General features: G+C 30.6%; 1 protein-coding gene across 1 annotated transcript in view; it reads right to left on the bottom strand.

The window, feature by feature from the left end:
- LOC108721472 (allatostatin-A receptor) overlaps positions 1 to 13,368 on the bottom strand; it is a 34,021-nt gene that overhangs the window by 2,396 nt on the left and 18,257 nt on the right. The gene's annotated exons all lie outside the window — the stretch shown is intronic.

Raw genomic sequence — 13,368 nt, 5'->3', positions numbered from 1 at the left:
TCCGTTTCTTAAGTCGTAATATCGTCGAGGAGTCATAATAGTGATCTGCCAACTCGAGTTTGAAACTTAGGAATCGCGATATCATAGCTTATTATAGAAAGGCGAAGGGTACGACTCGAGTGAAAAGTTTCGGTGATCCTTTAAAGTTGAAAATTATATACCGTGACAAAAAGGATTTCGTTTCAATTTCCATATTCCGCTAGCTGTCTTTCTTTCCTCTTTCCATAATCACTAATCCATCTTATTTTTCGCTCGGAAGATTCTCTCATAAGATTCTATTTGTAAGATAAAACGGCATAAGACAATAAAATATCTTCGACGATTCGACGAATGATCGGGGGATTTAAGATGTTGGCTATCGTCGAGTGATTTGCGGCGATAGATTAATCGAATGTAAGTCTTCTTTTCCGAATCATAAATCCACGTTCGCGGAATTTGTATCCTACGCTCGCGATTGATCGATAACGAGCCGTTTGTATTTGGAACATTTTAATTTTAAATCCATGTTGGATTTATCGTCCTTTGACATGGTTGCTTGGATTTACGTATCAATTATCTCACACAAAAACAATAATTTTGTTCAACATTTAAAAAGTTAAGTTAATTAACACTTTTGCGGTCCGTCGACGACATAGTGCCATCGCGTAAGAAATAAGAACATTAATTTTATCGACAAAATATTTTATCTATATTATTATTACATGTAATTGTTATAGATAAAAATATGAGCAAAATATTGCTTGGCAAGACAAAAACAATTGTGCATATAACTAACAGCATAATGTAAACAGCGTAATGATGTTTTGATTGCATATCAGCTAAAAGTACTGACCAAAATTAGCCAAAGACTAATATTAGCCAACATCAATAAAAAAATTTTGTCGTAATCATGCACTGAAATCATTTGTAAGAACAAAACAAGTTATTTGGCTTTTAACGACTTATGCAACGTAGTTACTATATTTTGCTGCAGTTTTTGATCGGCAAACAATTTTTAAACGAGTAAGTGAATTCAAATAAATTTCTGCACGCGAATTTATTAAAGTTTTATTAGTATACATATAAAAATTTGATTTAATTCGTAATGCTACTTCTCCATCAAATTTGCAAATAAGTATTACGCTATTTTACATACGAGAATCAAGGTAAACGAAAAAATTAAATAACTTTTAAACCAATAAGAAATTGTGCTCAAATTTTACACAGATATTCAGACATAATAATAAAATAATTTATGAATTTTTGTATACTTCTTAATATTTTTATATATATTTTTTTGTATTACTATCATTGTTTGTTACAGTCAGATGTGCAATTGTGTAATGTATACGCGACTGCAAGGTAATATTTCTTAAAAAGATTGATTATAACTTATATTTAACACTTTGACTATTAAGTTTATTTCGGGATCGTGTTTAATAATCTAGTCTACTACTTTTTATTGTTTTTAAATATTTTAATATAATTTATGTTGTTTCTTCAATATCTTAAATGTTTGGTAAAATCATTCTAATTCGAGTAAATATAATTGTCAGCTGTAAGTGAATGACGAGATCCTTGTTAATTTTATGTATCGTTCAAATATCCGTGGCGTGGCTATCAAATTAATATAACTTACATTAGGAGAAAGTTCGTTTTAAAGATTTATCGTTTAAAAAGACAAAAATGTTCAGTACGTCGATAAAACGGTGATCACATCAAGAATGACGGATTATCTTCATGATCGCACATTTGCTCGTTAGATTTTATGAATGACGCTCGTAAACCGCGATGAAAAATTATTGTCGAGCATTCTCCCTCCAAACGACAAACAAATTTAATTTTGCGACGATCTTGAAGACAGACTTGGCATACTGGCTCTCCTCGCTCTGTCAATTTTGCTTTCATCATATAAGAGCTGCAGTTTTATTCTGACGTAAGACCTAAGCTCAATAGGTTTTATTGAAAAACATTTTTTTCTTTTGTTAGATTCCTCTTATTATTACGATCGGCGAAGATGCATTGATCCCGATTAGGAAGTAATTATGAAAATTCTTCATAAATTAGTCGCGATTCATTGAGCATTCTTCTTGTCTGAAGTGTTCTCAATTCCCCGATTCCCCGTCTTTTAAATGCATTCTTTGATTTTCTCAGGACTGATATTTTTAGCGGAAATATGCGATAATTTGTTCCTCGACTTTGGCAAGAGCTAATTTTTCTTGAAAAAATATGTTAAGGCACGCATATTTTTCCAGCTTCTTCACTAAGCAAGTTTCAAAGCACTTTGAAAAAAGTTGGTTCCGTGGATGGAACGCGTGGTTTGTCTCTTGTCTGACGTGTCCAGAGATACATTAGTGCGTCGTCACGTCTCCGAAAATCTACGGATCAATAGCAGGTTGGCAAAATTAATTACGCGAACGAAAGAGAAGTGAGAAATTTGTTTTTCAAAAAGACTGTTTTGTTTGCAAAGGGACTGGAGTGGTGCGTGTGAAAATTAATCTTTCAGTACGTGGCTTAGCGCAGCGCCCATCGAATATAAAAATGCGATTATACCCCTGTAAATTTGCACCTAAAAGACGAGAGAAGATCCTTAATTGAAAAATTATTTCAATATAATGTCGTACAAACTGAAAAATTAGCTCTAAAATATAACAAGGTTCAAGTTATTCGTGTCTTAAGTATTTTTTTTTTAATATTAGAAGTACCTGACTAAATAATGGCTAAGTAATTCGTGTCTTTACCTTTTTTTTAAATACACAGTAAAAAACATTTTGTATTTATATTGAATTGGAACTCGTTCTTATATAAATTGTTACGCCAAATTTTTAACATATCTGAATGTTAATTTAACGTAATGTGATTGTATTATTTGAATATTTTTTGTTAGTTGATATACGACATTTTTTAGTATTATAACACAATTTATGAACAAATTAACAAATAACACAGAAATAATACATTTTTAAATGAAAATTTAAAAATGAATGAATCAAATGTATTAATTTAACATATATTAGAAACGTTAATTTTATTTTATGAAAAGAATTGTGTCAGTGTTAAATTTTTTTGTGTTAATTTTTTACATAATATTTGTGTTATTTTCTAATATATTCATCTTGTGTTAAACATAATTTGATATAAATCTTCCAACTCTGTACTTTTTGAAGATAAACAGTATATGTAAGACTGTAGTAGGTATACATATAAGAATCACTTAATAATTTATAGATACTTATAAGATTGATGAAAATTAATCTAGTCAAGAATGACCTATCATGTGTGGTAAATAAGGACCGGAAAATTATCGTATGTTAAAAAGGTTAAGAAAAGTATCGATTTCCAATGTAAATAAATTTCCTGATGAGGTAAAAGATGGATTCGTGATGGATCGAAAATACAGAGACACGTTACGGAAATAGCGAGATTACAACTCAATAAAGAACATTTTACGGCAGCACGTACTCTTGCAATATGTATTTGTCGGTTATATTCTGACATTGCACAGGGTCGAGTGACCGACGATCAGAAATATAAGGACGCAAGTTGACGTCGCAAGGGAAATTAATCGACCTCCAAGTATCAGACTAGAGAGGAAAGACGTCAATTCACGGTTGATATTATGCGAAATCTGAAAGGGATTATTTAGGTAAATCCGTGCGTGAAATTCCAATTATTGCATGAACTGAGATGTCATTTGATTTTGTTGATGAATTGGACAATTCTTCTCATGAGAGAGAAAAAAATACGCTTGAGAAATATAGTAGATTAGATGATTCGAAACTATGCTATCAAGTTCGCAAATGAATTTTTTAACGTATTTGATTTTGTACAATCTTAATTTTTTATGTTAAATATTGTAGTAATTAAATTTAAAATTCAATTTTGATGATATAAATATAAAATTAAAATAGAATAAGATATCATTATTTATATTTTGTTAATCAATAAAAAATTATAAAAAGTTTTATTTTCCATTGCTTATAATTAAAAAAATTTATGTTTCGACATTTTTATTAAGGAAATACTTTATTTATAAATCATTTTATTTGGACACCAAGATTTAATATGGTTTATAGTTTAAAATTATATAAACTCCATCACATATACAATTAAAAAACAGAGACTGGTGCAATGAATGTACAATATCGAAAATTAATATTATATAAATATTAATTTTCATGGAATTATCACTTACAGTCTCATTATACAGATATTTTTCCTCATTATTATTACGCGACTGACTGTTACTCTAGCGAATTAATGTTGCGCGTTTTTCGGCTCGCAACTTTCAACGTTGAATTATAACTTATTGACGTTATGTGATAAACAGTTCCAGAGTTTTTCTTTCGGTGGTCGATCTGTTTTATTCAGTTTACTATCATCAAAGTCTTTGAACTTTCTGATACTTTTACGAATCAAGAAAAAAGAAAGAAGAATGATGAAGTGCTCTTACAATATGATTTATTATTTCCGATCATTTGTTCGGAATATAATTTTTAAAATATATTTTAAAAATTCTTCAATTGTATTTTTGCATAACAAATTAAATAAAAAATTTCATTAAAATTGATGTTCAGTAACACCAAATATAATAGCATGCGTGTTATTTATGCATACATTTTTGTTGACAAAAAACTGTCTGGATAAATGGAAGGATATGCTCGTGATTTTTTGTTCAATACAAGGAATTTTACCAATGAATTAATGGTGATTGGCTCACCAATGAATATTTATTGCATCTTTGCAGTTAGGAAATACGTTATATTACGCCACACGCTTTAGACTCACCTTTTGTTATCGTATAATATATTCCTTTTTGTTAAAATTTTGTCCTCGCTCGATTATATGTGCCGTACCGCTTTTAGCGTCTATTACATAGCGGTAGAGGATAATAATCGCACCATTATCAAGGTTGTGACATTCTAATTTTAATATAAAACAGAAGCGAGATAGTTGCATCCATGGGGGAAAAGTTTAAAAGATTAACGATCTAACTTTTATAAATAATTAACCGCATCGTTGCACTCTGCATGTATGCGATTTAAATCGGGATAAAATAGGTAATTCAGTGTGAAGTTGTATTAAATTCCAATTTAAAAGATGTGTAAAATGGATGAAAAGTGCAACATAAGTTACACACGTAATTTTATACTTTTTGGGTCACTACGATAATGCACTTTTATTCATTCAAATCCATAGGATATATAGATACTACAGTTTATAAGTTTTTGAACACCTGCAATTTTCTCAAATCTCACAGAAAAAGTTCAGTTACATAAAAGTTCTTAGAAATTAAAAAAAAAAATCGAATCTAGAACATTATATAAAAAATTTTCCTCTCTTTTCTTTTTTCTGTAAACTCTTTAATTTTAAAGTTAAAACATATTTTGTAAAAGTGAGTTCTTATACATGAAATTTGATATTATTATGAAAAATTATCGCATTAATTAGAAAAAATCATGTTAAAGCTTAAAAAGTTTACATTAAAATATTTTCTTAATTTTTATTAATTTTTGTTCGATGATGTTTCATCAAGCTGTAGTACTTCAAAGTAAAACAAAAATAATTAAAATATACCAATTTTCAATTTTATGTATTTAGGAACAAAATATTATAGAGAAACTAAATATCATATATGAGATGAAATGAAACTAATATATTTTAAATCTTCTCATACATTTGTGAAACAGAAACTCCTGAAAATAGAATACATACATGTATTTGTACAACAAAATCAAGTATAAATGTATTATATCACATTTCGTTAATATCACATTTCCTGAAATAGGAATTCTGTTTTTCGATGTTGGAGAATTTCACGATATATTTTTCTTATCATATTTTACATTGAGATTTAATTAACTGTATTATTACTATTATTAGTATATTTTTATTTTATGATATACTCAAGTTTCGCGTCAAACAGTTAATTTCTCCCATCATACAAACGTTTAGTTCTTTGAAGAAAGTCAACGGACTAAAATAAATAAAATTATTTATTAATAATTATTTAATTAATTATTTAATTTTTATTAATAATATAGCTTAAATTTAATGGTATAAACATAGTGAACATAGTAATGATTTAAATCATCAATGTTGAAGAATGAATTGTAAATATCTGTTTATATTAATCATAATACATAAAAATGTACCGCTGTAATAAATTTTCGAGATTAATATAAAAAAGAATTTGATTTAACAGATTTTATTTATCATATTATATCAGTGAAAAATCACATCGGATTATCATAAATTTCCTTGCACATTTTGACAGTTAAATCGAATTATGATCAAATTCAAATATCTCTAAAATATAATATTACTGTTATCTTCATCTTTTTTACTCGTTATTTCCTCAAAATATTCGGCTTAATTAAAGCTTTGTCCTATCAATGAATAAATTGAAGTAAACTTTGTTGAACGAGTAAATGGATGTATCTGTAGCTCGCGCGTACGTAAACCTTGTTGCGAACAGGAAACAGAACCTTCGTTTCCGACTGAATCCACTTAAAAGATCGATTTAAACATGCATGACATCGAACTGTCTCGCAACAAAATTCCAACTAACCGTGAATTCGAATCGATATTGAACACTGTTTGGATTAATACACAAACACGAAGGTAAAACACATGTAAGTCAAATATGCACCATGCACGTCATAGAGGTTTAAATAATTGGAGAAACAACATGAATGATCAATATTTCGAAGTCGCCCTTTTATTTACAAAACTGAATACTAAAAACTGTGTGTAACTGCGGTCCGTTTATCGCTATATATTTCGTTTTTCGAACAGAAGATTCGATTTGAAAGATGTGCGGTACGACTAAGGAGATCATTATTATTAACACACAGACGATATTTCAACGCTCGGAAAATTTCTCAAAAAGCATTTTCTTATCGTATTCTATGCCGAGACTTTTACTTCCCAATGGTTCTTACTGTCACGTCGTGTCGGCTTGTATGTACGCAATTTAGATCCGCGAAAAAGCTTTGAACATCCTTCCGTTCGATAACGTGGTTTCCTTCCTCACGTTCTTCTAGAAGCGTCGCGAGAAATTTATTTATTCACGTATCTCTGCGAGAACACGCAGCTGTTAAAGCGAATATATCGAGCACGCGGTTCATCATGTTTCGAAAAAAAAACACAACGTAAAAAAAACGGAGCTTCTTTAGTGAAAAATGTAATAAGTTGATATAGTAATGATAAAGACAATAGAAAAAACATGAGCAAAAATAAAAGCCGACTTAATTTTCTTATCTTACTTAGTCTCTTAAATAAGATACTTATTATTATTCTATTTTATTCTGTAGAAACTTCTTGGATAAATATAAACTTAATACGTCTACTGCTTGTTAAGTAAGATTATCCCAACGTTAATCCTTCGCAACTTATGGAGTTTAAGATACTAACAAGCGTTAATCCCGCAATTTCTATTCTGCTTATTATATAAAATGTCGGTAGGGGACGAACAAATATATTGTTGTAATTTATCAACGGGATAATATCAGTGGAAAGATAATACTCCTGTACCAACGACGTGAAATTATTCGCGATGGGTTGTAATAAATTATACAAAAATTCATCCAAGCTCAAGTTTATATATTTAAATTTCATTTACATAAAAAGAATTGAATAAGACATACATAATTGTATTAACGTTTGCATAAAAGCTTTGCGTCTCTATACCATTGTACAATCTTAATTGCTCTTTCATTATCATACACGAACTTGGAATTGTGATCCGCGAGATATGGTACATACAAATGAAACAGACACTTTACAGCGGATATAATAAGTGGAAGTAATGAAAATTCTATAAATATTAGAAGAACGTATATCGTACTTCGATATTTTTAATGACACTTTTTTAAAATTAATATTTTAAATTCTTTTTGATTTGTCCTATCATATTACTAAAAATCTTTTTATCATGACTTTATCATGACTTCGTTATATTATAATCAAAATCGCATTCTACAAATTTACCCAAACAATAATATCCGAGTATACCTTCGAATTCTCTATGTCAATAATTCTCTGAATTGTTGAAAGAACGGGTACCTACAATTGATCTAGTATCCTACAACACATATATGTATACATATATAAAGCACTGTTGCCTATACGAATTTTGCTCGCAGCTAGTTCCACGCATAATTTCACAGAGGAAACTACGGATGTTCAAATAAATCTCAAGAGAGAGAGAGAGGGAGAGAGAGAGTAGAGAGGGACGAGATGGAGGATGCACTTGGTACTTTCATCGCATTTCACCGCAAACGTATTTGCCGGATCGGGGTACGAAACCACGATGATAGTTTGAGAGTATTTGAATGTGTGCACCACATTGTCGATTACATTTCCAAACTATAATGTCATTTATTGTTATTTCGACGTTAAAATTACGATAATAACATCTGCTCGCTACCTGAGCTGTTTAATCAAAAATGATTTTTTTTCAAGAATGAGAACAAGAATAACTTGTTTTCCATCGGTATTTTGGCTACTGAATACAATTCCGTTTGCCAAATTGCTATGTAAATATATTTTTTAATTCTTTTTGAATTTATTTTGAACAGATTACGTTAATTCATAAAAAACTTAAAAAGGTGAATACCTTTTTTCGTTCAAATGGATCAGTTATGTTGTCAGAGGAGCTATTCTGTACACATGTCCTTGCGCAGTTTTTTTTTTATTATAAGTACTATACAAAATATCTGCGCAATGATACATAACGACACCAACAATTATCGATAGATATATGTATAAAGAACAGCACCCCTGACGGCCCTGACTCAGGAGTGCTATCCCCACTCTTCCCCCACCACGCGCTATCAAGTGGTAGCAAGGTAGTAAGCCAGAATCTGGCAGTTGGGTCCTAAGCATGGTGGAATTAATAAGGTGAAGCACACCCGTGGATGCGCAGTAGGGGAGTGAATTTGGGGGTAACATTTGATTGGCCGTTGCAGTATAACCAGCGCTATTATACGCAGGAAAGTGCATATTGAAGAAACATTGATTGGTTATTTCCAGTATTGCTATCGCCATTATGCACAATGTTTCACCTTATTAATTCCACCATGGCCCTGAGTAGGTATACAGTATTCTTATTGAATTAGGATTCAAGTAACAGTACTCTTCTCAGTTTTAAAAACAGTGTGCTCGAGCAAAATTAATCGTTATTTAGCTGTTGATAACGACACGTGCCAATGTCCATGTTTTCGAAATTATTTTACGATATTAATGAACAATAATTATCTCTTTAAGGACGCTTGAATTAGAATGTATCTTGTGTGTCGCGCTTAAAATTTTAACTTATCAATTATCATATCAAACTAAAATGTATAACACGGCTTTAGGAATCGGCACGGTTATCAATGCGCAAATCAATTATCATATCGTTTTGAGATCGATAGTATATGGTAGAATAATATATGAATCAAATATGTAAGATATATATATATCTATATTGTAGATGAGTCGTAATGAGTTACAAAATAAGGAGAGAAAACGTGTGGTAATAATTCATTCGTCAAAAAATATTCAAAATACGATTAGATACAAATAGATTATTCAGAATTTAAAAATCCGTTAAACATGTAGGAAGACCGTTGGCGTGCGACCTCGGTCTTTGTTTACATGCAGCGCTTTGTTTACGCGCGGTCGGTGCATTATTATTCGACTTCCGACGTTCGAGTGGGTAGGTGCGCGATTCTCCGCAAATTTTCGCATTTTTTCACAACGCAATTATAACATGTTTTAGATAATAGAAGGTGTCGTTATGATTAATAATAAATCGTACTTTACGATTATTCTGAGTTCGCGTGGGATCTTAAATTAATTAACGAGATTTTCGCGAGTGATGTGTAGGAGCAACATACTTTGACAACTTAAAGAGGAGAAAAATGACTCGAAGGAGAAGGAAGAAGAGGAGGAAACTTAGAACAGGCATTGAGTGATGGTGAAATGATCAACTTTGGGGTGAGTGAAATATTACTTTTTATTTTGAGGTAACGGATCTTTGAAAATTGTGTTAGATATTGTGTTTTATACATCAGATAGATCTATCTAGATTCATACATCTATGTGTTAAATTACGATAAAAAGTATTATAGATAAATATAATATTTCATAGCTCCGATGCTTTACAATAGATAAACTAAAAGAAATTGTCTTTTAAAAAAGTTATTTAATCTTAGAATTTTATTATATTTGAAAATATAAAATTGCAACTTTGATGCAATAGATTAGACATTCATTACAAATATTTTTTTAATTATAATCGACACAACAAGTCTGTTTTTAAGAGCTAAAATTAAATTTGCAAAATTGTGACAACGAAGAGCAATTTGGTAAACGAGATTTAGTATCTAAAAAAATACCATTATCTTTGTTCTTGTGCGCATTTCTTTCTTATACAATATTATTAATCACAAAATAAAATCTTTAAATTAATCAAGGAGCATAACTTTTATAAGAACTACATGTATCTTCTAAAAAAAGAAAGTCATAAAAGAATGTCAATTACGAAACGCAAGAAGCGTTTGTTATAGAAATTACATTACGCGACAGAGACAATGGATTTTTTATAAAAAAGATTTCTGAACAGTCCCGTTTTAAGTCCGAAAACATTGTCCTTAAATGAACAAACGTTAACGTAAAACTTCAAAAATACGATGATATAACGAAATAAGTAACACCTGTATGGTTCTTCCATCGAAAACTTCCGGCGTGGAAACTTCAATTTCCCGACTCTCTCAGTGGCTTCACGTGAAGTACGCGGTGATGATTTATCTGGGAACCGTAAAGTATTCTTCTCTCGCGTGAAAAACGTTTTATAATCTAGCGTTCAACAATGTTGGATGAATTACCATGATACAAAATACTGTAAACAGTTATACCTGTTGATATAAGCGGTATTGTTTGGGATTAGTAGGTATAGAGATTATTATGAAAAAATTGTTGTATAAAGGAAATAATTTGTATTTTTATCTTGATAGTATTATTATCCATAATGTTATTGCTGTTCGATGCATTCCAATTCATTTGTATATGCAGACGCTACACAATCTCAACTAATCTATGTAATTTTTATTATGCGTCTAACTAACCTTGTTTTAGTGCATAAATTCAATGAAATGATATTGGAAGATTGAAATTAACGTGCAAATATTAGTATTTTAATTATATAATGCTTAAACATTCTTCCCTTTTTAATTGAACTTCACTGATTATTCAATGTCAAGTATGCCACTGGGATAATTAGTGACTATCCACCGATTCAGATTTAGAGAGTAATCATGTATCCAATCTAAACTAATCATACACATCAATATACGAACAATCAATTTTAATTGTTACATTTAAATGGTTAAATTCATATTTTTTACATGAAAAATTAATTACCAATAATTGAAAAATTGTACCAATTATAAACTGATATAATTGAATATTAAAATTAATAAACATAAAATTTATTATACGTGTTTTTCGTTTTCTCCTATATTCTGTAGTTTCCTTTCCTTTTATTTGAATATAATAACTGCCAGTTATCGTGTCTATAGGCGAGAAATATCGTACTGTTCTCTAGATATTCTCTGTTGGGAATCACGGGTCGGTACCTCATTCCAGGTTATATCCACTAACGTAATCCCAGACAGACACTAGAGAATACGAATGAATTCTTTTTGTTAAATAGAACATTCCTGGCAGCTTTCGAATGCTTCAGCATCTACCTGCCGACAATGATCGCATCTCGTTAAATCGGCTAGTTTCAATCGAATGTCAATAACAAAAAGACGTAAAATCTAATTGGCAAATTTGCATACTTTCGTAGGCACTTAGTTGTTATGAACGAGTCCGTTAAATTATTCACAGAAATTAGGAAACTAAAATTGTGATTTTGGAATAAAGTTATTAATCTATAGGGGCCGTCCATATATTACGTAAGCGTAATTGGGGGAGGGGGGAGTCAGACAAATTCATACGAATGCTTACATAGGGGGGAAGAGGGTCGCATATATTCTCACGTAAGACCGTTGTCTGAAATTTTTTCAATGTAATTATATCGTTCGTATAAAATTAAAAGAATCGTGTAACTGCCTTGAAAAATTTTTTTAGTCTTGGACATCGAACGTGTGCAAAATCTTACGTAATTATGGGGGGGGGGTCTCCGAAATCCTTACGCTTGCTTACGTGGGGGAGGAGGGGGGTTAAAAATGACCAAAAATTTGCTTACGTAATATTACATATGGATGGCCCCATTAAGGTTCATGGCTAGATCAGCAAAGTTAACAAAAAAATCACAATTGGAAATAGGATCGAAGGATGAAAAGTATTTTTGACATACATTATAAAAAAATTAATTGTAGAGAAGAATTATTGCGCCAGTTAATTCTATGGAAAAAATTACAAAATATACGTATAACTTTTAAAAAAATAGTTTTTTTGTTTAGGAAAGAAAAATAATATTACGGTTTATTGAAATTCGTTTCTATTTCTGACCAGAGAATCTCGTTTGCCTACAAATTAATTGCCAACAGTATTATTTGTTGACATCCCATTTGTCACATGCGACAGTTCATTTGCACAGACAAATTATTGTCTATAGATCGATAGCCTACAAGCATTATTGCGCACAAATATAAGATATATTAAATAATAATTGAATTATTAAAAGATTTAGATTTTTTGTTAATTTATATATAATACATTAAAAAAAAATTAAATTTAATATTTCGGAAAAAGCGATTGTTTATTATTTGGAATTCTTCTTATCTAGCTACCATTTTGTTTAATTATTAATTGGTATCATGAGAAAGTTTCACATTATTATTCATTGTTTACATGAATTAACATGACAATAGCGATTATCTTGTCTGAAATTCGTTATCGCAAAGTCTCTATTAGCTTCTTCCCTTTTATCCCATTAATGGAAAATTTACGCAAAACAAGCAAAAAGATATCTGCCTGAGCGAGCAACGTTTAGCTTAATGAACTAGCAACAATCGAAGCGCTAATGCTTACCTCTGTGAAGTTGGCACATCAATTTACAAAAAATGAAATTTTGGTCACAGTTCCGAATGCACACCGAAGAGTTCTGGAGTTCCTGCCTAACATTAAGAATAGTTCCGGCGAATTAACATAAAAAAATAAAAAAAAAGGGGTGCTAACTTCACAAAACGCGGAACGAAAAATCGCGATATCTTCTAAATCATTAGTCCCAGAGCATAAAATGATAATAACTTTCGATAGAACTCACGGGGTGCTACCCAGAACTGTCAACGGAATTGCCAGTACTTTTAAAAAATTTTTACGCCACGGGTGTTAGAAATTTTTCGATGTGACAAACGAAAAATCGCGATATCTTTTAAACCGTTGGTCGTA

The sequence above is a fragment of the Mycetomoellerius zeteki genome, unplaced genomic scaffold (genome assembly GCF_001594055.1).
Source record: "Mycetomoellerius zeteki isolate Tzet28-1 unplaced genomic scaffold, Tzet1.0 scaffold174, whole genome shotgun sequence".
NCBI classification, from domain to species: Eukaryota; Metazoa; Arthropoda; class Insecta; order Hymenoptera; family Formicidae; genus Mycetomoellerius; species Mycetomoellerius zeteki.
This window is presented reverse-complemented; position numbering and strand designations above follow the sequence as displayed.